The sequence below is a fragment of the Eleutherodactylus coqui genome, chromosome 7 (genome assembly GCF_035609145.1).
Source record: "Eleutherodactylus coqui strain aEleCoq1 chromosome 7, aEleCoq1.hap1, whole genome shotgun sequence".
In the NCBI taxonomy this organism is placed as follows: domain Eukaryota; kingdom Metazoa; phylum Chordata; class Amphibia; order Anura; family Eleutherodactylidae; genus Eleutherodactylus; species Eleutherodactylus coqui.
The window spans coordinates 201,398,999-201,423,819 of NC_089843.1; the positions used below are offsets into that span (position 1 = coordinate 201,398,999).

At 46.1% G+C, this 24,821-nt stretch overlaps 7 non-coding genes across 7 annotated transcripts; all 7 read right to left on the reverse strand.

Annotated features, from left to right (window-relative positions):
- Positions 1 to 23: 23 nt before the first annotated feature.
- On the reverse strand, positions 24 to 214 carry LOC136573704 (U2 spliceosomal RNA). The gene has a single exon (XR_010785926.1). It is a non-coding gene; the product is annotated as a U2 spliceosomal RNA (small nuclear RNA).
- A 2,677-nt stretch (positions 215 to 2,891) lies between these two features.
- Positions 2,892 to 3,082, reverse strand: LOC136573705 (U2 spliceosomal RNA). The gene has a single exon (XR_010785927.1). It is a non-coding gene; the product is annotated as a U2 spliceosomal RNA (small nuclear RNA).
- Positions 3,083 to 5,767: 2,685 nt separating this feature from the next.
- Positions 5,768 to 5,958, reverse strand: LOC136573706 (U2 spliceosomal RNA). The gene has a single exon (XR_010785928.1). It is a non-coding gene; the product is annotated as a U2 spliceosomal RNA (small nuclear RNA).
- A 2,689-nt stretch (positions 5,959 to 8,647) lies between these two features.
- On the reverse strand, positions 8,648 to 8,838 carry LOC136573707 (U2 spliceosomal RNA). The gene has a single exon (XR_010785929.1). It is a non-coding gene; the product is annotated as a U2 spliceosomal RNA (small nuclear RNA).
- A 2,690-nt stretch (positions 8,839 to 11,528) lies between these two features.
- On the reverse strand, positions 11,529 to 11,719 carry LOC136573708 (U2 spliceosomal RNA). The gene has a single exon (XR_010785930.1). It is a non-coding gene; the product is annotated as a U2 spliceosomal RNA (small nuclear RNA).
- Positions 11,720 to 14,386: 2,667 nt separating this feature from the next.
- On the reverse strand, positions 14,387 to 14,577 carry LOC136573709 (U2 spliceosomal RNA). The gene has a single exon (XR_010785931.1). It is a non-coding gene; the product is annotated as a U2 spliceosomal RNA (small nuclear RNA).
- Positions 14,578 to 17,246: 2,669 nt separating this feature from the next.
- Positions 17,247 to 17,445, reverse strand: LOC136574136 (U2 spliceosomal RNA). The gene has a single exon (XR_010786253.1). It is a non-coding gene; the product is annotated as a U2 spliceosomal RNA (small nuclear RNA).
- Between the last annotated feature and the right edge of the window lie 7,376 nt (positions 17,446 to 24,821).

Below are 24,821 nucleotides of genomic sequence, written 5' to 3' on the forward strand. Positions count from 1 at the left end.
GCTTTTGGAAACGGTTGTAGGAAAGGGGGTGCACCGGTCCTGGAGGTACTGCAATACCAGGTCAATGCGTGGAGTGGACAGAGCAAGCTCTTTTTCCAGCTCCCTGTTCTAAAAATCCATTTAATATATGGTCCCCAGATAGGGGACGTATCAGATATTAAACTGATAAGAACAGATACTACACTTGATCTTAGCCAAAAGGCCGAGAAGCGATAACCCGAAATGGGTTTCACCTGTAGCCCGGTCCGCCCAACTCCACTTCTAAGGCTTGAGGCAACACGCTCAGCCAGCACTCTGGGCGCACCCACAATGCACCCAGGCAGCGGGGAGAGCTTGTAAAACTTTACATAGCCCCGCCCCACGCCTTCTCAACCGCGCCCAGCCTCACACCCTCAGTCCTTCCTCTTGCACCGAGCTCACGCATCCTAGGCTTGCAGAGCCTGCTGCTGCAGGACTCGTCAGCTCCCTACAAACGAGGGTTAAGCCGGCGATGACACTAGAAGCAAGCACTAGTTTGTCTCTGAAGGTGCGTCGGCCGGTCGGTTGGAGGGATCTCTTCGGCCAGCCGCATTTCGAGTAGGGACGGATGGAAACTTTTTACCTAAAATAAGGGAAATTGGCTTCGGCCCCATAGGGCTTTATTGCCTTCCCCTGGGCCAGCATTAGTAGACCCTAGTAAGGAGAATATTAGAGCGGCATGGTCATCCGAAGAACTTAAAAACATACAGCAGGCCTTTTTTTCCCGCCATACATACATACATACATACATACATACATAGCTACAGATTTTATATTTTTTTTACATATATACATTATATATATATACACACACTATATATATATATATATATATATATATATATATATATATATATATATACATACACACACACACACTTATATACACACACACATACACACACAAACAATCTTAAATCTATCTTTAATCTATATCTACAAAATCTGTAATTTAGAAATAATCCATATCTATATTCTACATAATTAATAAAGATAGATAGATAGATAGATAGATAGATAGATAGATAGACTCACATACATGCATACATACATACATACATACTGTATGCAATTGAGCCAGGTGTTTGGAAGGCTGATGATGTCACTCCTTTGTGATGTCATCAATTTAGAAGCATTAATACCGGGCTTGGCAGCCATTTCAGTCAGTCTCTGCTGCAGCTGGGAGACGGGAGATGGTCTTTATTTCCACCAAGAAGCTGCAGAACTACCGGTAACTGCATCATTTTTATTTTATTCAATATAGGTTTTATTGGTTTCATGGAGGGGGGGGGGGAAACTTTTGCCTTATCTCAAAGCAATGTAAAATTAACTTTGACAATGAAACTTAATAAATCAATTTCGAGTTGAACTATATCATGTTTGTCTGTGATATTTTATAAGGTCTACAAACAGGGGAATGAGGGGAGGGTAAGGGGGGGAGTGGTAAGGGATGGTAGGTATCTATGACACGGGAGAAAGAGAAAATAAAACAAAAAGGGGGGGGGGGCGGGCTCCGGGATTGTTGTTTCTCTTTACGATTGTGGTTTAAACGTGTTACTCACATGTCCCTGTCTGTAACCACCTAGTAAATAGGGGTGAGCTCCGGGCATCTGTCCATATCGCCCAGGTGTGATACAATTTATCATAGCCTGACGGCTCATCTTGAAGCCTCATTCTCTCCCTACGCTCTATTTCGTGGATCAATGTTATTTTTAGTGGAGTGCATTTTTTATGCAGCACACAAGGGGGAGACAGCGGCCTACCAAAATCGAGTTGGCTGCTGCTGTGGCTTTCTTTTTTTAAAAAAAAAAGGTAGGTTCCGTTCTTCCATGGTGAGGAATAGGCAGGGAGGTTCCGTTTTTGCCAGCTGGGGAATGCTTATAGGCAAGGCCTTATCCCTGGTGGTGCATGTAACGTTAGACCACGTTTCAGCATTCAGTCAGTCAGTGGCTGACAAACGAGCTCCATGCAAGTTTACATTAAACAGACACATTTCTTTCTTTACTGTATTGACTGCGGTCTGTAATCGAGCGGTTGAACTGTTTCTGTGTCCATGCATTGAATAAAGCAATACATCCTTGTAAAGTAGACGTCCGTTCGTTGGAGTTCTTTGCTCCCCGAGTGTTGCTCCATCTCTAAACGTTGGCCTGGATCTTCATGGACGAATACTGCCCATCCCACGTGGAGCGTGTATCTCAGCCCGCGTGGAGTGCTGCAGTCCAATGAGGTATTCCGTGCTACATAGCAAGCCTTGGGCCTGTGTGATTGGGGGTCCGCTGCTGTCTGTCCACTCTGAAGCGCGCATCCGGGGCCGGCCGCTTTTCGACTACCAGCGACTGCAGGTCACACACACAGGCTGGTTGGAATGGCCTAGCATTATCCTGATCCGGAGGTGTAACTTGAAGCTGCGGGGCCCCAGTACAAAGTCTGGAACTGGGCCCCCAAACTATAAAGCTTCATTGATAGCATTGGTTTACAATGTGGGGAAGAGAGACTTTATGGGCCCCCTAGGGCTCCGGGCCCCCTGCACATACACCCATGACCCGAATACGTGGAGCATACAGACGCAGGCTGCCAGGATACGCTGTGCCTGCCCGATGTTTCCAACTTGGCTATTAGCGCAGCGGTAGGTACGAACTATAGAGTGCGGCTGCCATATGAACTGGTGTGTGTGTTGTTTTGCTTCCAGTTGTACCTGTGCTGTGCACACTCTGGCAGACGCAGCTGCTCAGTGGATACAATGTTGCGAGCAGACGGGCTGAGTGTCAATCAAAGTGCTTGGGTGGTGGTGGTAGCAGCAGCCGCCGCCACAGCTGCGCTGCACCTCTTGCTCGTCGGTGTTGTTTTTCTGCTTTTGGAAACGGTTGTAGGAAAGGGGGTGCACCGGTCCTGGAGGTACTGCAATACCAGGTCAATGCGTGGAGTGGACAGAGCAAGCTCTTTTTCCAGCTCCCTGTTCTAAAAATCCATTTAATATATGGTCCCCAGATAGGGGACGTATCAGATATTAAACTGATAAGAACAGATACTACACTTGATCTTAGCCAAAAGGCCGAGAAGCGATAACCCGAAATGGGTTTCACCTGTAGCCCGGTCCGCCCAACTCCACTTCTAAGGCTTGAGGCAACACGCTCAGCCAGCACTCTGGGCGCACCCACAATGCACCCAGGCAGCGGGGAGAGCTTGTAAAACTTTACATAGCCCCGCCCCACGCCTTCTCAACCGCGCCCAGCCTCACACCCTCAGTCCTTCCTCTTGCACCGAGCTCACGCATCCTAGGCTTGCAGAGCCTGCTGCTGCAGGACTCGTCAGCTCCCTACAAACGAGGGTTAAGCCGGCGATGACACTAGAAGCAAGCACTAGTTTGTCTCTGAAGGTGCGTCGGCCGGTCGGTTGGAGGGATCTCTTCGGCCAGCCGCATTTCGAGTAGGGACGGATGGAAACTTTTTACCTAAAATAAGGGAAATTGGCTTCGGCCCCATAGGGCTTTATTGCCTTCCCCTGGGCCAGCATTAGTAGACCCTAGTAAGGAGAATATTAGAGCGGCATGGTCATCCGAAGAACTTAAAAACATACAGCAGGCCTTTTTTTCCCGCCATACATACATACATACATACATACATAACTACAGATTTTATATTTTTTTTACATATATACATTATATATATATACACACACTATATATATATATATATATATATATATATATATATATATACACACACACACACTTATATACACACACACATACACACACAAACAATCTTAAATCTATCTTTAATCTATATCTACAAAATCTGTAATTTAGAAATAATCCATATCTATATTCTACATAATTAATAAAGATAGATAGATAGATAGATAGATAGATAGATAGATAGATAGATAGATAGATAGATAGATAGATAGACTCACATACATGCATACATACATACATACATACTGTATGCAATTGAGCCAGGTGTTTGGAAGGCTGATGATGTCACTCCTTTGTGATGTCATCAATTTAGAAGCATTAATACCGGGCTTGGCAGCCATTTCAGTCAGTCTCTGCTGCAGCTGGGAGACGGGAGATGGTCTTTATTTCCACCAAGAAGCTGCAGAACTACCGGTAACTGCATCATTTTTATTTTATTCAATATAGGTTTTATTGGTTTCATGGAGGGGGGGGAAACTTTTGCCTTATCTCAAAGCAATGTAAAATTAACTTTGACAATGAAACTTAATAAATCAATTTCGAGTTGAACTATATCATGTTTGTCTGTGATATTTTATAAGGTCTACAAACAGGGGAATGAGGGGAGGGTAAGGGGGGGAGTGGTAAGGGATGGTAGGTATCTATGACACGGGAGAAAGAGAAAATAAAACAAAAAGGGGGGGGGGCGGGCTCCGGGATTGTTGTTTCTCTTTACGATTGTGGTTTAAACGTGTTACTCACATGTCCCTGTCTGTAACCACCTAGTAAATAGGGGTGAGCTCCGGGCATCTATCCATATCGCCCAGGTGTGATACAATTTATCATAGCCTGACGGCTCATCTAGAAGCCTCGTTCTCTCCATACGCTCTATTTCGTGGATCATTGTTATTTTTAGTGGAGTGCATTTTTTATGCAGCACACAAGGGGGAGACAGCGGCCTACCAAAATCGAGTTGGCTGCTGCTGTGGCTTTCTTTTTTAAAAAAAAAAAGGTAGGTTCCGTTCTTCCATGGTGAGGAATAGGCAGGGAGGTTCCGTTTTTGCCAGCTGGGGAATGCTTATAGGCAAGGCCTTATCCCTGGTGGTGCATGTAACGTTAGACCACGTTTCAGCATTCAGTCAGTCAGTGGCTGACAAACGAGCTCCATGCAAGTTTACATTAAACAGACACATTTCTTTCTTTACTGTATTGACTGCGGTCTGTAATCGAGCGGTTGAACTGTTTCTGTGTCCATGCATTGAATAAAGCAATACATCCTTGTAAAGTAGACGTCCGTTCGTTGGAGTTCTTTGCTCCCCGAGTGTTGCTCCATCTCTAAACGTTGGCCTGGATCTTCATGGACGAATACTGCCCATCCCACGTGGAGCGTGTATCTCAGCCCGCGTGGAGTGCTGCAGTCCAATGAGGTATTCCGTGCTACATAGCAAGCCTTGGGCCTGTGTGATTGGGGGTCCGCTGCTGTCTGTCCACTCTGAAGCGCGCATCCGGGGCCGGCCGCTTTTCGACTACCAGCGACTGCAGGTCACACACACAGGCTGGTTGGAATGGCCTAGCATTATCCTGATCCGGAGGTGTAACTTGAAGCTGCGGGGCCCCAGTACAAAGTCTGGAACTGGGCCCCCAAACTATAAAGCTTCATTGATAGCATTGGTTTACAATGTGGGGAAGAGAGACTTTATGGGCCCCCTAGGGCTCCGGGCCCCCTGCACATACACCCATGACCCGAATACGTGGAGCATACAGACGCAGGCTGCCAGGATACGCTGTGCCTGCCCGATGTTTCCAACTTGGCTATTAGCGCAGCGGTAGGTACGAACTATAGAGTGCGGCTGCCATATGAACTGGTGTGTGTGTTGTTTTGCTTCCAGTTGTACCTGTGCTGTGCACACTCTGGCAGACGCAGCTGCTCAGTGGATACAATGTTGCGAGCAGACGGGCTGAGTGTCAATCAAAGTGCTTGGGTGGTGGTGGTAGCAGCAGCCGCCGCCACAGCTGCGCTGCACCTCTTGCTCGTCGGTGTTGTTTTTCTGCTTTTGGAAACGGTTGTAGGAAAGGGGGTGCACCGGTCCTGGAGGTACTGCAATACCAGGTCAATGCGTGGAGTGGACAGAGCAAGCTCTTTTTCCAGCTCCCTGTTCTAAAAATCCATTTAATATATGGTCCCCAGATAGGGGACGTATCAGATATTAAACTGATAAGAACAGATACTACACTTGATCTTAGCCAAAAGGCCGAGAAGCGATAACCCGAAATGGGTTTCACCTGTAGCCCGGTCCGCCCAACTCCACTTCTAAGGCTTGAGGCAACACGCTCAGCCAGCACTCTGGGCGCACCCACAATGCACCCAGGCAGCGGGGAGAGCTTGTAAAACTTTACATAGCCCCGCCCCACGCCTTCTCAACCGCGCCCAGCCTCACACCCTCAGTCCTTCCTCTTGCACCGAGCTCACGCATCCTAGGCTTGCAGAGCCTGCTGCTGCAGGACTCGTCAGCTCCCTACAAACGAGGGTTAAGCCGGCGATGACACTAGAAGCAAGCACTAGTTTGTCTCTGAAGGTGCGTCGGCCGGTCGGTTGGAGGGATCTCTTCGGCCAGCCGCATTTCGAGTAGGGACGGATGGAAACTTTTTACCTAAAATAAGGGAAATTGGCTTCGGCCCCATAGGGCTTTATTGCCTTCCCCTGGGCCAGCATTAGTAGACCCTAGTAAGGAGAATATTAGAGCGGCATGGTCATCCGAAGAACTTAAAAACATACAGCAGGCCTTTTTTTCCCGCCATACATACATACATACATACATACATACATAACTACAGATTTTATATTTTTTTTACATATATACATTATATATATATACACACACTATATATATATATATATATATATATATATATATATATACACACACACACTTATATACACACACACATACACACACAAACAATCTTAAATCTATCTTTAATCTATATCTACAAAATCTGTAATTTAGAAATAATCCATATCTATATTCTACATAATTAATAAAGATAGATAGATAGATAGATAGATAGATAGATAGATAGATAGATAGATAGATAGATAGATAGATAGATAGACTCACATACATGCATACATACATACATACATACTGTATGCAATTGAGCCAGGTGTTTGGAAGGCTGATGATGTCACTCCTTTGTGATGTCATCAATTTAGAAGCATTAATACCGGGCTTGGCAGCCATTTCAGTCAGTCTCTGCTGCAGCTGGGAGACGGGAGATGGTCTTTATTTCCACCAAGAAGCTGCAGAACTACCGGTAACGGCATCATTTTTATTTTATTCAATATAGGTTTTATTGGTTTCATGGAGGGGGGGGAAACTTTTGCCTTATCTCAAAGCAATGTAAAATTAACTTTGACAATGAAACTTAATAAATCAATTTCGAGTTGAACTATATCATGTTTGTCTGTGATATTTTATAAGGTCTACAAACAGGGGAATGAGGGGAGGGTAAGGGGGGGAGTGGTAAGGGATGGTAGGTATCTATGACACGGGAGAAAGAGAAAATAAAACAAAAAGGGGGGGGGGCGGGCTCCGGGATTGTTGTTTCTCTTTACGATTGTGGTTTAAACGTGTTACTCACATGTCCCTGTCTGTAACCACCTAGTAAATAGGGGTGAGCTCCGGGCATCTATCCATATCGCCCAGGTGTGATACAATTTATCATAGCCTGACGGCTCATCTTGAAGCCTCATTCTCTCCCTACGCTCTATTTCGTGGATCAATGTTATTTTTAGTGGAGTGCATTTTTTATGCAGCACACAAGGGGGAGACAGCGGCCTACCAAAATCGAGTTGGCTGCTGCTGTGGCTTTCTTTTTTTAAAAAAAAAAGGTAGGTTCCGTTCTTCCATGGTGAGGAATAGGCAGGGAGGTTCCGTTTTTGCCAGCTGGGGAATGCTTATAGGCAAGGCCTTATCCCTGGTGGTGCATGTAACGTTAGACCACGTTTCAGCATTCAGTCAGTCAGTGGCTGACAAACGAGCTCCATGCAAGTTTACATTAAACAGACACATTTCTTTCTTTACTGTATTGACTGCGGTCTGTAATCGAGCGGTTGAACTGTTTCTGTGTCCATGCATTGAATAAAGCAATACATCCTTGTAAAGTAGACGTCCGTTCGTTGGAGTTCTTTGCTCCCCGATTGTTGCTCCATCTCTAAACGTTGGCCTGGATCTTCATGGACGAATACTGCCCATCCCACGTGGAGCGTGTATCTCAGCCCGCGTGGAGTGCTGCAGTCCAATGAGGTATTCCGTGCTACATAGCAAGCCTTGGGCCTGTGTGATTGGGGGTCCGCTGCTGTCTGTCCACTCTGAAGCGCGCATCCGGGGCCGGCCGCTTTTCGACTACCAGCGACTGCAGGTCACACACACAGGCTGGTTGGAATGGCCTAGCATTATCCTGATCCGGAGGTGTAACTTGAAGCTGCGGGGCCCCAGTACAAAGTCTGGAACTGGGCCCCCAAACTATAAAGCTTCATTGATAGCATTGGTTTACAATGTGGGGAAGAGAGACTTTATGGGCCCCCTAGGGCTCCGGGCCCCCTGCACATACACCCATGACCCGAATACGTGGAGCATACAGACGCAGGCTGCCAGGATACGCTGTGCCTGCCCGATGTTTCCAACTTGGCTATTAGCGCAGCGGTAGGTACGAACTATAGAGTGCGGCTGCCATATGAACTGGTGTGTGTGTTGTTTTGCTTCCAGTTGTACCTGTGCTGTGCACACTCTGGCAGACGCAGCTGCTCAGTGGATACAATGTTGCGAGCAGACGGGCTGAGTGTCAATCAAAGTGCTTGGGTGGTGGTGGTAGCAGCAGCCGCCGCCACAGCTGCGCTGCACCTCTTGCTCGTCGGTGTTGTTTTTCTGCTTTTGGAAACGGTTGTAGGAAAGGGGGTGCACCGGTCCTGGAGGTACTGCAATACCAGGTCAATGCGTGGAGTGGACAGAGCAAGCTCTTTTTCCAGCTCCCTGTTCTAAAAATCCATTTAATATATGGTCCCCAGATAGGGGACGTATCAGATATTAAACTGATAAGAACAGATACTACACTTGATCTTAGCCAAAAGGCCGAGAAGCGATAACCCGAAATGGGTTTCACCTGTAGCCCGGTCCGCCCAACTCCACTTCTAAGGCTTGAGGCAACACGCTCAGCCAGCACTCTGGGCGCACCCACAATGCACCCAGGCAGCGGGGAGAGCTTGTAAAACTTTACATAGCCCCGCCCCACGCCTTCTCAACCGCGCCCAGCCTCACACCCTCAGTCCTTCCTCTTGCACCGAGCTCACGCATCCTAGGCTTGCAGAGCCTGCTGCTGCAGGACTCGTCAGCTCCCTACAAACGAGGGTTAAGCCGGCGATGACACTAGAAGCAAGCACTAGTTTGTCTCTGAAGGTGCGTCGGCCGGTCGGTTGGAGGGATCTCTTCGGCCAGCCGCATTTCGAGTAGGGACGGATGGAAACTTTTTACCTAAAATAAGGGAAATTGGCTTCGGCCCCATAGGGCTTTATTGCCTTCCCCTGGGCCAGCATTAGTAGACCCTAGTAAGGAGAATATTAGAGCGGCATGGTCATCCGAAGAACTTAAAAACATACAGCAGGCCTTTTTTTCCCGCCATACATACATACATACATACATACATAACTACAGATTTTATATTTTTTTTACATATATACATTATATATATATACACACACTATATATATATATATATATATATATATATATATATATATACACACACACACACTTATATACACACACACATACACACACAAACAATCTTAAATCTATCTTTAATCTATATCTACAAAATCTGTAATTTAGAAATAATCCATATCTATATTCTACATAATTAATAAAGATAGATAGATAGATAGATAGATAGATAGATAGATAGATAGATAGATAGATAGATAGATAGATAGATAGACTCACATACATGCATACATACATACATACATACTGTATGCAATTGAGCCAGGTGTTTGGAAGGCTGATGATGTCACTCCTTTGTGATGTCATCAATTTAGAAGCATTAATACCGGGCTTGGCAGCCATTTCAGTCAGTCTCTGCTGCAGCTGGGAGACGGGAGATGGTCTTTATTTCCACCAAGAAGCTGCAGAACTACCGGTAACGGCATCATTTTTATTTTATTCAATATAGGTTTTATTGGTTTCATGGAGGGGGGGGAAACTTTTGCCTTATCTCAAAGCAATGTAAAATTAACTTTGACAATGAAACTTAATAAATCAATTTCGAGTTGAACTATATCATGTTTGTCTGTGATATTTTATAAGGTCTACAAACAGGGGAATGAGGGGAGGGTAAGGGGGGGAGTGGTAAGGGATGGTAGGTATCTATGACACGGGAGAAAGAGAAAATAAAACAAAAAGGGGGGGGGGGCGGGCTCCGGGATTGTTGTTTCTCTTTACGATTGTGGTTTAAACGTGTTACTCACATGTCCCTGTCTGTAACCACCTAGTAAATAGGGGTGAGCTCCGGGCATCTATCCATATCGCCCAGGTGTGATACAATTTATCATAGCCTGACGGCTCATCTTGAAGCCTCATTCTCTCCCTACGCTCTATTTCGTGGATCAATGTTATTTTTAGTGGAGTGCATTTTTTATGCAGCACACAAGGGGGAGACAGCGGCCTACCAAAATCGAGTTGGCTGCTGCTGTGGCTTTCTTTTTTTAAAAAAAAAAGGTAGGTTCCGTTCTTCCATGGTGAGGAATAGGCAGGGAGGTTCCGTTTTTGCCAGCTGGGGAATGCTTATAGGCAAGGCCTTATCCCTGGTGGTGCATGTAACGTTAGACCACGTTTCAGCATTCAGTCAGTCAGTGGCTGACAAACGAGCTCCATGCAAGTTTACATTAAACAGACACATTTCTTTCTTTACTGTATTGACTGCGGTCTGTAATCGAGCGGTTGAACTGTTTCTGTGTCCATGCATTGAATAAAGCAATACATCCTTGTAAAGTAGACGTCCGTTCGTTGGAGTTCTTTGCTCCCCGAGTGTTGCTCCATCTCTAAACGTTGGCCTGGATCTTCATGGACGAATACTGCCCATCCCACGTGGAGCGTGTATCTCAGCCCGCGTGGAGTGCTGCAGTCCAATGAGGTATTCCGTGCTACATAGCAAGCCTTGGGCCTGTGTGATTGGGGGTCCGCTGCTGTCTGTCCACTCTGAAGCGCGCATCCGGGGCCGGCCGCTTTTCGACTACCAGCGACTGCAGGTCACACACACAGGCTGGTTGGAATGGCCTAGCATTATCCTGATCCGGAGGTGTAACTTGAAGCTGCGGGGCCCGAGTACAAAGTCTGGAACTGGGCCCCCAAACTATAAAGCTTCATTGATAGCATTGGTTTACAATGTGGGGAAGAGAGACTTTATGGGCCCCCTAGGGCTCCGGGCCCCCTGCACATACACCCATGACCCGAATACGTGGAGCATACAGACGCAGGCTGCCAGGATACGCTGTGCCTGCCCGATGTTTCCAACTTGGCTATTAGCGCAGCGGTAGGTACGAACTATAGAGTGCGGCTGCCATATGAACTGGTGTGTGTGTTGTTTTGCTTCCAGTTGTACCTGTGCTGTGCACACTCTGGCAGACGCAGCTGCTCAGTGGATACAATGTTGCGAGCAGACGGGCTGAGTGTCAATCAAAGTGCTTGGGTGGTGGTGGTAGCAGCAGCCGCCGCCACAGCTGCGCTGCACCTCTTGCTCGTCGGTGTTGTTTTTCTGCTTTTGGAAACGGTTGTAGGAAAGGGGGTGCACCGGTCCTGGAGGTACTGCAATACCAGGTCAATGCGTGGAGTGGACAGAGCAAGCTCTTTTTCCAGCTCCCTGTTCTAAAAATCCATTTAATATATGGTCCCCAGATAGGGGACGTATCAGATATTAAACTGATAAGAACAGATACTACACTTGATCTTAGCCAAAAGGCCGAGAAGCGATAACCCGAAATGGGTTTCACCTGTAGCCCGGTCCGCCCAACTCCACTTCTAAGGCTTGAGGTAACACGCTCAGCCAGCACTCTGGGCGCACCCACAATGCACCCAGGCAGCGGGGAGAGCTTGTAAAACTTTACATAGCCCCGCCCCACGCCTTCTCAACCGCGCCCAGCCTCACACCCTCAGTCCTTCCTCTTGCACCGAGCTCACGCATCCTAGGCTTGCAGAGCCTGCTGCTGCAGGACTCGTCAGCTCCCTACAAACGAGGGTTAAGCCGGCGATGACACTAGAAGCAAGCACTAGTTTGTCTCTGAAGGTGCGTCGGCCGGTCGGTTGGAGGGATCTCTTCGGCCAGCCGCATTTCGAGTAGGGACGGATGGAAACTTTTTACCTAAAATAAGGGAAATTGGCTTCGGCCCCATAGGGCTTTATTGCCTTCCCCTGGGCCAGCATTAGTAGACCCTAGTAAGGAGAATATTAGAGCGGCATGGTCATCCGAAGAACTTAAAAACATACAGCAGGCCTTTTTTCCCCGCCATACATACATACATACATACATACATAACTACAGATTTTATATTTTTTTTACATATATACATTATATATATATACACACACTATATATATATATATATATATACACACACACTTATATACACACACACATACACACACAAACAATCTTAAATCTATCTTTAATCTATATCTACAAAATCTGTAATTTAGAAATAATCCATATCTATATTCTACATAATTAATAAAGATAGATAGATAGATAGATAGATAGATAGATAGATAGATAGATAGATAGATAGATAGATAGATAGATAGATAGATAGATAGATAGACTCACATACATACATACTGTATGCAATTGAGCCAGGTGTTTGGAAGGCTGATGATGTCACTCCTTTGTGATGTCATCAATTTAGAAGCATTAATACCGGGCTTGGCAGCCATTTCAGTCAGTCTCTGCTGCAGCTGGGAGACGGGAGATGGTCTTTATTTCCACCAAGAAGCTGCAGAACTACCGGTAACTGCATCATTTTTATTTTATTCAATATAGGTTTTATTGGTTTCATGGAGGGGGGGAAACTTTTGCCTTATCTCAAAGCAATGTAAAATTAACTTTGACAATGAAACTTAATAAATCAATTTCGAGTTGAACTATATCATGTTTGTCTGTGATATTTTATAAGGTCTACAAACAGGGGAATGAGGGGAGGGTAAGGGGGGGAGTGGTAAGGGATGGTAGGTATCTATGACACGGGAGAAAGAGAAAATAAAACAAAAAGGGGGGGGGGGCGGGCTCCGGGATTGTTGTTTCTCTTTACGATTGTGGTTTAAACGTGTTACTCACATGTCCCTGTCTGTAACCACCTAGTAAATAGGGGTGAGCTCCGGGCATCTATCCATATCGCCCAGGTGTGATACAATTTATCATAGCCTGACGGCTCATCTTGAAGCCTCATTCTCTCCCTACGCTCTATTTCGTGGATCAATGTTATTTTTAGTGGAGTGCATTTTTTATGCAGCACACAAGGGGGAGACAGCGGCCTACCAAAATCGAGTTGGCTGCTGCTGTGGCTTTCTTTTTTTAAAAAAAAAAGGTAGGTTCCGTTCTTCCATGGTGAGGAATAGGCAGGGAGGTTCCGTTTTTGCCAGCTGGGGAATGCTTATAGGCAAGGCCTTATCCCTGGTGGTGCATGTAACGTTAGACCACGTTTCAGCATTCAGTCAGTCAGTGGCTGACAAACGAGCTCCATGCAAGTTTACATTAAACAGACACATTTCTTTCTTTACTGTATTGACTGCGGTCTGTAATCGAGCGGTTGAACTGTTTCTGTGTCCATGCATTGAATAAAGCAATACATCCTTGTAAAGTAGACGTCCGTTCGTTGGAGTTCTTTGCTCCCCGAGTGTTGCTCCATCTCTAAACGTTGGCCTGGATCTTCATGGACGAATACTGCCCATCCCACGTGGAGCGTGTATCTCAGCCCGCGTGGAGTGCTGCAGTCCAATGAGGTATTCCGTGCTACATAGCAAGCCTTGGGCCTGTGTGATTGGGGGTCCGCTGCTGTCTGTCCACTCTGAAGCGCGCATCCGGGGCCGGCCGCTTTTCGACTACCAGCGACTGCAGGTCACACACACAGGCTGGTTGGAATGGCCTAGCATTATCCTGATCCGGAGGTGTAACTTGAAGCTGCGGGGCCCCAGTACAAAGTCTGGAACTGGGCCCCCAAACTATAAAGCTTCATTGATAGCATTGGTTTACAATGTGGGGAAGAGAGACTTTATGGGCCCCCTAGGGCTCCGGGCCCCCTGCACATACACCCATGACCCGAATACGTGGAGCATACAGACGCAGGCTGCCAGGATACGCTGTGCCTGCCCGATGTTTCCAACTTGGCTATTAGCGCAGCGGTAGGTACGAACTATAGAGTGCGGCTGCCATATGAACTGGTGTGTGTGTTGTTTTGCTTCCAGTTGTACCTGTGCTGTGCACACTCTGGCAGACGCAGCTGCTCAGTGGATACAATGTTGCGAGCAGACGGGCTGAGTGTCAATCAAAGTGCTTGGGTGGTGGTGGTAGCAGCAGCCGCCGCCACAGCTGCGCTGCACCTCTTGCTCGTCGGTGTTGTTTTTCTGCTTTTGGAAACGGTTGTAGGAAAGGGGGTGCACCGGTCCTGGAGGTACTGCAATACCAGGTCAATGCGTGGAGTGGACAGAGCAAGCTCTTTTTCCAGCTCCCTGTTCTAAAAATCCATTTAATATATGGTCCCCAGATAGGGGACGTATCAGATATTAAACTGATAAGAACAGATACTACACTTGATCTTAGCCAAAAGGCCGAGAAGCGATAACCCGAAATGGGTTTCACCTGTAGCCCGGTCCGCCCAACTCCACTTCTAAGGCTTGAGGTAACACGCTCAGCCAGCACTCTGGGCGCACCCACAATGCACCCAGGCAGCGGGGAGAGCTTGTAAAACTTTACATAGCCCCGCCCCACGCCTTCTCAACCGCGCCCAGCCTCACACCCTCAGTCCTTCCTCTTGCACCGAGCTCACGCATCCTAGGCTTGCAGAGCCTGCTGCTGCAGGACTCGTCAGCTCCCTACAAACGAGGGTTAAGCCGGCGATGACACTAGAAGCAAGCACTAGTTTGTCTCTGAAGGTGCGTCGGCCGGTCGGTTGGAGGGATCTCTTCGGCCAGCCGCATTTCGAGTAGGGACGGATGGAAACTTTTTACCTAAAATAAGGGAAATTGGCTTCGGCCCCATAGGGCTTTATTGCCTTCCCCTGGGCCAGCATTAGTAGACCCTAGTAAGGAGAATATTAGAGCGGCATGGTCATCCGAAGAACTTAAAAACATACAGCAGGCCTTTTTTTCCCGCCATACATACATACATACATACATACATACATAACTACAGATTTTATATTTTTTTTACATATATACATTATATATATATACACACACTATATATATATATATATATATATACACACACACTTATATACACACACACATACACACACAAACAATCTTAAATCTATCTTTAATCTATATCTACAAAATCTGTAATTTAGAAATAATCCATATCTATATTCTACATAATTAATAAAGATAGATAGATAGATAGATAGATAGATAGATAGATAGATAGATAGATAGATAGATAGATAGATAGATAGATAGATAGATAGACTCACATACATACATACTGTATGCAATTGAGCCAGGTGTTTGGAAGGCTGATGATGTCACTCCTTTGTGATGTCATCAATTTAGAAGCATTAATACCGGGCTTGGCAGCCATTTCAGTCAGTCTCTGCTGCAGCTGGGAGACGGGAGATGGTCTTTATTTCCACCAAGAAGCTGCAGAACTACCGGTAACTGCATCATTTTTATTTTATTCAATATAGGTTTTATTGGTTTCATGGAGGGGGGGAAACTTTTGCCTTATCTCAAAGCAATGTAAAATTAACTTTGACAATGAAACTTAATAAATCAATTTCGAGTTGAACTATATCATGTTTGTCTGTGATATTTTATAAGGTCTACAAACAGGGGAATGAGGGGAGGGTAAGGGGGGGAGTGGTAAGGGATGGTAGGTATCTATGACACGGGAGAAAGAGAAAATAAAACAAAAAGGGGGGGGGGGCGGGCTCCGGGATTGTTGTTTCTCTTTACGATTGTGGTTTAAACGTGTTACTCACATGTCCCTGTCTGTAACCACCTAGTAAATAGGGGTGAGCTCCGGGCATCTATCCATATCGCCCAGGTGTGATACAATTTATCATAGCCTGACGGCTCATCTTGAAGCCTCATTCTCTCCCTACGCTCTATTTCGTGGATCAATGTTATTTTTAGTGGAGTGCATTTTTTATGCAGCACACAAGGGGGAGACAGCGGCCTACCAAAATCGAGTTGGCTGCTGCTGTGGCTTTCTTTTTTTAAAAAAAAAAGGTAGGTTCCGTTCTTCCATGGTGAGGAATAGGCAGGGAGGTTCCGTTTTTGCCAGCTGGGGAATGCTTATAGGCAAGGCCTTATCCCTGGTGGTGCATGTAACGTTAGACCACGTTTCAGCATTCAGTCAGTCAGTGGCTGACAAACGAGCTCCATGCAAGTTTACATTAAACAGACACATTTCTTTCTTTACTGTATTGACTGCGGTCTGTAATCGAGCGGTTGAACTGTTTCTGTGTCCATGCATTGAATAAAGCAATACATCCTTGTAAAGTAGACGTCCGTTCGTTGGAGTTCTTTGCTCCCCGAGTGTTGCTCCATCTCTAAACGTTGGCCTGGATCTTCATGGACGAATACTGCCCATCCCACGTGGAGCGTGTATCTCAGCCCGCGTGGAGTGCTGCAGTCCAATGAGGTATTCCGTGCTACATAGCAAGCCTTGGGCCTGTGTGATTGGGGGTCCGCTGCTGTCTGTCCACTCTGAAGCGCGCATCCGGGGCCGGCCGCTTTTCGACTACCAGCGACTGCAGGTCACACACACAGGCTGGTTGGAATGGCCTAGCATTATCCTGATCCGGAGGTGTAACTTGAAGCTGCGGGGCCCCAGTACAAAGTCTGGAACTGGGCCCCCAAACTATAAAGCTTCATTGATAGCATTGGTTTACAATGTGGGGAAGAGAGACTTTATGGGCCCCCTAGGGCTCCGGGCCCCCTGCACATACACCCATGACCCGAATACGTGGAGCATACAGACGCAGGCTGCCAGGATACGCTGTGCCTGCCCGATGTTTCCAACTTGGCTATTAGCGCAGCGGTAGGTACGAACTATAGAGTGCGGCTGCCATATGAACTGGTGTGTGTGTTGTTTTGCTTCCAGTTGTACCTGTGCTGTGCACACTCTGGCAGACGCAGCTGCTCAGTGGATACAATGTTGCGAGCAGACGGGCTGAGTGTCAATCAAAGTGCTTGGGTGGTGGTGGTAGCAGCAGCCGCCGCCACAGCTGCGCTGCACCTCTTGCTCGTCGGTGTTGTTTTTCTGCTTTTGGAAACGGTTGTAGGAAAGGGGGTGCACCGGTCCTGGAGGTACTGCAATACCAGGTCAATGCGTGGAGTGGACAGAGCAAGCTCTTTTTCCAGCTCCCTGTTCTAAAAATCCATTTAATATATGGTCCCCAGATAGGGGACGTATCAGATATTAAACTGATAAGAACAGATTTTTTTTTTTTTTTTTTTATACCCTCAGATTGGGTTGAAAACTTACTTTACTTTACTTTCAAGTAAACTGTCATTGCATATTTACTGCAACGTTCATCCCTTTCATCATCAGGCTTTATTACTGTTCTTATTTTTCACAGTAACAAAAAACAATATCACAAAGAAAAAACATTATTTTTACAATCCAACAAGTTGAATCCACTTCTTCACCTTCCAAACGCCCTCCGCATCCACCCCCCTCCTCCTCTTATCCCATAGGTAGCATATGAATAACTTCCCTAGCACCATTCTTACACTCGCATTCACACTCAGCTCTTCTCTTTTGTACACATACACGTTCCTCACATCCCACAGCACTTCTTTCACACATGACAAAAACAACCACAACAATCTTTCTTTCACTCCATCACTCGCACCTAATCCAAACATCAGTACCTCAAAAGATAGAAACTGAATGCCTGTTAACTCTTTACAGAGCGGTCCTAATTTTTTCACCACTTTCTGGGCATAGGCACAATTCCAGAATAAGTGGACTATGCTCTCGCTGCCTCCACACTGGACTCTAGGACAGGTCTCTCTCGCTATCAGACCTCTGCTCCTCTGAAATTCTCTCACAGGCAGTACACCATGCAAGCTCTGCCATACAATTTCTTTCTGTCTGCCAGTCATTCCATCCATTCTCACTTTCGCCCATACTCTCTGCACATTCCTCCCACCAACCAGATTTATCTCACTCACCCTTTCCCTACTCTCAATCATTCTCACAAGCAGACGTTTATTTCTGAGCATACTCACTTCCACTTCACTCAACTCATACTTCTCTACAAACTTTACAATCCACTCATACCACTTTGGAACCACGAATGCAACAGGCTTACTCAAGTCATTCTTACACCACTTCAACCTTACAAACAGTCGCCCAGCCAAATATCTCATCATACACGACACCTTTCTCTCTCTCTCAATCACAGCCAACAAAAAAACTAATCCATTCACTCCAAAATAAACTTCCAGGTTCGGGAAACTCATACCACCATTCCTCCAATTCTTCACTACAGTCTCTCTTTTCAAGCGCTCCATCTTAGATCCCCAGAAAAAAACAAATAGAATCCTATTTAAACTCCTGAGCCTCATATAGTCAGGCGGAAAGATCATTGCCACATACAAAAAGATTGGCAGAACAATACTCTTGATCACTACTATTTTTCCCAGGAGACTAAGATCTCTCATTCTCCAGAAGGTCAACCGTTTCTCCACTCTTTCCTTTGCTGCCTCCCAACTCTCTTTACCATCCACAGAATCATTAAACATGATCCCCAAAATTTTGATTGGTCCAGACACTACATTCAAACCTAAATCTCTCACTCCGTCTACCTCCCCAAACACCTTACATTCACTCTTTGACCAATTCACTCTAAAAGCAGACGCACCACAAAAAATAAACGCTAACAACTTGACTCTACGCACAGCACTCTCTGACTCGCACACCACACACACATCATCCATATACGCACACACTTTTAACTCTTTCCCACCACTTCCTGGAATATGGATCCCTCTCACAACTTTATCTTTTCTCAACAGGCACAACAATGGCTCAATCGCACAAATAAAAGCGACTGCGGACAGCGGACAGCCCTGCCGCACCCCAGAACATCCACTCACCTTTCTCCCCACACACCCATTCACCAACACTCTGCTATACATTCCATTATACAAACTCTGAACTCTCCACACAAAATCACTCGGGAAACCCATTCGTAACAACACTCTAAACAAAAAACTATGAGACAATCTATCATACGCCTTTTCAAAGTCTATAGACACAACATACACACTTTTCTCTCTACTCTTACAATCCCACAACACATCTCTCAACAACACCAGACTCTCTTGCACTCTTCTACCAGGCACCGCACAGAACTGCTCTTCACTCACCACACATTCAACCACATCTCTCATTCTGTTGGCCACTATCTTCGCATAAATCTTGTAATCACAGTTAAGTAACGTGATGGGCCTCCAATTTTTCAGACTTTTCAAACTTCCTTTTTTTGGTATTAACACAATCACACCCCCACGCATACTCTCAGCCACTTCCACATTCTCCCACATATACTTACACACCGCACACACATCCACTCCCACCACCTTCCACAACAGACGATAGAATTCCACAGGCAACCCATCCTCACCAGGCGTCTTATTCACAGCCATTCCTTGTACCACTCTCTCCACCTCATCCATAGATATGCCTCTCATCACAGACGCTCTCTCTCCCTCTCCAAGCTTACTCTCTAGCACACTCAGCACCTCACTCTCCAAGCTCTCATCCCTCTCTTTCACCGCATACAGATCCTCATAGAACGCAGCCACTTCCTCACTCACACCATCCCCACTCACCTCACATCCATCCTCTTTCATCACCACCTCTATTGTTGGTTTCTTTGCAAAGACTTTTTTAAAGAAAAACCTAGAGCATTTCTCTCCATACTCCATCTTCTCCAGTTTGGCCCTGTATATGATACTTCTGCCTTTTTCTGTCATATACCTATTGATTTCTCTCCTCACACTCACCAACTCATCCTGCACATCCACACCATTCTCTCTCATTCTCTCCAAAAAACTTAGACGTGTGTTTAGTTTTGTGTACTCCTCCCGCCTTCTTGCTGCCAGTTTATATCCCAAAGACTTAAAATATGCTTTAGTCTTCTTTTTTACCCAATCCCACCACTGCAGAATATTAGCAAACTTGTTTTTCCTCTCACACCACCTGTTATACAGACACTCATACTCCTTTCTCACATCCTCACTCTCCAGATGACTTATATTAAGTTTCCACAGCCCCCTCCCATGTACCCCTCTCACATTCACATCCACACCACACAGCAAACACTCATGATCCGAAAAAATAACTGGTTTTTGTTGGTAACTTAACGGTATGATGTTCTCTGAAACAAAACAATAATCCAGTCGGGAATGAAGGCCGCCTCTATCGGCATGGTACGTAAATAATTTAGGATTAACCTTACATAAAATCTGCATATCTTGCAACCTAAAATCAGAAATAATCTCGGACAAAACCTTCCCGGACAAATCAAAAGCCTTCTTGTCCAGGTCGCAGTTCACATCACCCACTACGATTACTGGCATTCTGCCCTGGATAAACAATTTAATTTTTTCAAAAAAAAGTTTTCGTTCATTTTTACTGCTGGGAGCATAAATATTTACCAACAAAAACTTAGTATTCTTATATATTAAAACTGCCGACAGACACCTCCCCACCTCGATTACTGTGTAGCTGTCTAGCTGCACCTCCCCCGACTTAAGCAATATGCCTACCCCATCATTTCTGTTTGCCTTACTACCAGACCATATACATGCCCCATAAGGCCATTCTTCAGGTTTTATGTCACCAGTAATCCCGCATTCTTGCAGGCAGTACACATCCTCATTCTCCTGTCTGAGGAATTTCAGTATGGCCGTTCTCCTGACCTTACTGGTAAACACACGCACATTTTGTGAACAAATGGAAAAACCCATATTTACATCCCCTTATACGTGCTGATTAAATACATCAGGGTGAGTACCCTATGCAAGATTCATTTATAAGTCTTCACCACTGTCAGTAGTAAGGACAAGGTCCTGCGCCACTTTTTCCAGCGGGTCGCCGGTTTCCATTGGTTTCTCTTTACTCCTCTCACACTTCCGTTTTTTAGCAGAGTCCCCCACCACTTTTGCGAACTCTTCATCGCTTGAGCCTTCAGGATCCCCACCACCCTCCCTCTTACACAGGGAAGTCTCTGGTGAGGAGAAACTTCCAATGTTCTCAGGGTCTGAGGGATGTACCGGGCTCTCCACCCCTTCAATTACTTCCTCCAGGTGTCTTATTATCTTGGACACCTGGGCCTCAGACACCTCAGCCGTCTCAGACATTTCAACAGTCTCTGGTGTTTTAGAAGCTACAGGCGTTTTACCAACCACTGGCCTTTTAGCTGCTCCAGATATTTTAGACAACTTAAGAACCACTGGAGCTTTAGCGGTTCCAGACACTCCAGCCTCCTCCAACGCTTTGGTAGGCACCTTAGCAGCCACTGCAGCCCAAGACATTTTTGCAGCCTCAGTTTTTGTGGCCTCAGACACTTTTACAGTCTCAGCAGTCTCAGATACCTTTGGGGCCTCTACAGCTCCAGACACCTCAGCGACCCCTGCAGCCGCGGCGTGTGCACCTTTGAGGTTTTCAACCCTCCTTTGTATGCCGGGGGATTTACCAGCTCTCTCTTGCTCTGGCGCCTCCTCCCGCTCTCCCCCTGTTCTGGGCCTTATACTTGCAGTGCAATCCTTGAATATGTGATCACTGGAACCACACAGGTCGCACCGCTTTGGTTGCGGGCAATTACCAGCGTGGTGACCAGTAGCTTGGCAGTTTCTACATACTTGCCCTTTCACGCATTCAGTTTTAACATGTCCGAACTCAAAACAATTGCGGCAGAAAGTGGGTTGCCCCGGATAGGTTAAATAGCCTCTGTTCCCTGCAATTGTGAAGTTAGCCGGTGGGTGCTTCACACCTCCAATGCTGTCGGCACTCTGTCTGAACCGGACATAAAACTTATACTTGCAGTTGAAAATGCCTAAGATATTTGTCTGCTTGTCTCCTCCTCTCACCTGGTCACAATATCTCCTTAAGAAGCTCTTAATTAGTTCCACCTCAGTAAAAGGGTTGTAAACATGCACCAGGACTGGCTTTTCATGTATACCAAACAAAGGAGAGATTTCAACTCCATCCAACAAGTCAATGTCCTTGTGCTTTCTGAGCCATTCATATACATTAAGGCAGATGTATTCCTCCGTAAAAGTCACATCGTACATACCCTGTCGTGGGAAGTCCTGCACGCTGTAGATGGCTGCTTTAGGTACCTTCATCTTCTCCAAGAGAATATCCCGGACGATAAAGACGACCGTGTTCTTGTTGGAGTCTCCAGTCGGAACTTCAAAACGTATGGAATTCTTCATGCCGTACATTTTCAGGGGTCAGCTGTCGGTCCAAAAACCACAGGAAAAAGATGCCGCTCCAAGCAAAAAACTGGGCGCACCCAGATCGCTCCTCCGACACAGACCGAGCCTTACACTTGATCTGAGCCAAAAGGCCGAGAAGCGATAACCCGAAATGGGTTTCACCTGTAGCCCGGTCCGCCCAACTCCACTTCTAAGGCTTGAGGCAACACGCTCAGCCAGCACTCTGGGCGCACCCACAATGCACCCAGGCAGCGGGGAGAGCTTGTAAAACTTTACATAGCCCCGCCCCACGCCTTCTCAACCGCGCCCAGCCTCACACCCTCAGTCCTTCCTCTTGCACCGAGCTCACGCATCCTAGGCTTGCAGAGCCTGCTGCTGCAGGACTCGTCAGCTCCCTACAAACGAGGGTTAAGCCGGCGATGACACTAGAAGCAAGCACTAGTTTGTCTCTGAAGGTGCGTCGGCCGGTCGGTTGGAGGGATCTCTTCGGCCAGCCGCATTTCGAGTAGGGACGGATGGAAACTTTTTACCTAAAATAAGGGAAATTGGCTTCGGCCCCATAGGGCTTTATTGCCTTCCCCTGGGCCAGCATTAGTAGACCCTAGTAAGGAGAATATTAGAGCGGCATGGTCATCCGAAGAACTTAAAAACATACAGCAGGCCTTTTTTTCCCGCCATACATACATACATACATACATACATACATAACTACAGATTTTATATTTTTTTTACATATATACATTATATATATATATACACACACTATATATATATATATATATATATATATATATACACACACACACACTTATATACACACACACATACACACACAAACAATCTTAAATCTATCTTTAATCTATATCTACAAAATCTGTAATTTAGAAATAATCCATATCTATATTCTACATAATTAATAAAGATAGATAGATAGATAGATAGATAGACTCACATACATGCATACATACATACATACATACTGTATGCAATTGAGCCAGGTGTTTGGAAGGCTGATGATGTCACTCCTTTGTGATGTCATCAATTTAGAAGCATTAATACCGGGCTTGGCAGCCATTTCAGTCAGTCTCTGCTGCAGCTGGGAGACGGGAGATGGTCTTTATTTCCACCAAGAAGCTGCAGAACTACCGGTAACTGCATCATTTTTATTTTATTCAATATAGGTTTTATTGGTTTCATGGAGGGGGGGAAACTTTTGCCTTATCTCAAAGCAATGTAAAATTAACTTTGACAATGAAACTTAATAAATCAATTTCGAGTTGAACTATATCATGTTTGTCTGTGATATTTTATAAGGTCTACAAACAGGGGAATGAGGGGAGGGTAAGGGGGGGAGTGGTAAGGGATGGTAGGTATCTATGACACGGGAGAAAGAGAAAATAAAACAAAAAGGGGGGGGGGGCGGGCTCCGGGATTGTTGTTTCTCTTTACGATTGTGGTTTAAACGTGTTACTCACATGTCCCTGTCTGTAACCACCTAGTAAATAGGGGTGAGCTCCGGGCATCTATCCATATCGCCCAGGTGTGATACAATTTATCATAGCCTGACGGCTCATCTTGAAGCCTCATTCTCTCCCTACGCTCTATTTCGTGGATCAATGTTATTTTTAGTGGAGTGCATTTTTTATGCAGCACACAAGGGGGAGACAGCGGCCTACCAAAATCGAGTTGGCTGCTGCTGTGGCTTTCTTTTTTTTAAAAAAAAAGGTAGGTTCCGTTCTTCCATGGTGAGGAATAGGCAGGGAGGTTCCGTTTTTGCCAGCTGGGGAATGCTTATAGGCAAGGCCTTATCCCTGGTGGTGCATGTAACGTTAGACCACGTTTCAGCATTCAGTCAGTCAGTGGCTGACAAACGAGCTCCATGCAAGTTTACATTAAACAGACACATTTCTTTCTTTACTGTATTGACTGCGGTCTGTAATCGAGCGGTTGAACTGTTTCTGTGTCCATGCATTGAATAAAGCAATACATCCTTGTAAAGTAGACGTCCGTTCGTTGGAGTTCTTTGCTCCCCGAGTGTTGCTCCATCTCTAAACGTTGGCCTGGATCTTCATGGACGAATACTGCCCATCCCACGTGGAGCGTGTATCTCAGCCCGCGTGGAGTGCTGCAGTCCAATGAGGTATTCCGTGCTACATAGCAAGCCTTGGGCCTGTGTGATTGGGGGTCCGCTGCTGTCTGTCCACTCTGAAGCGCGCATCCGGGGCCGGCCGCTTTTCGACTACCAGCGACTGCAGGTCACACACACAGGCTGGTTGGAATGGCCTAGCATTATCCTGATCCGGAGGTGTAACTTGAAGCTGCGGGGCCCCAGTACAAAGTCTGGAACTGGGCCCCCAAACTATAAAGCTTCATTGATAGCATTGGTTTACAATGTGGGGAAGAGA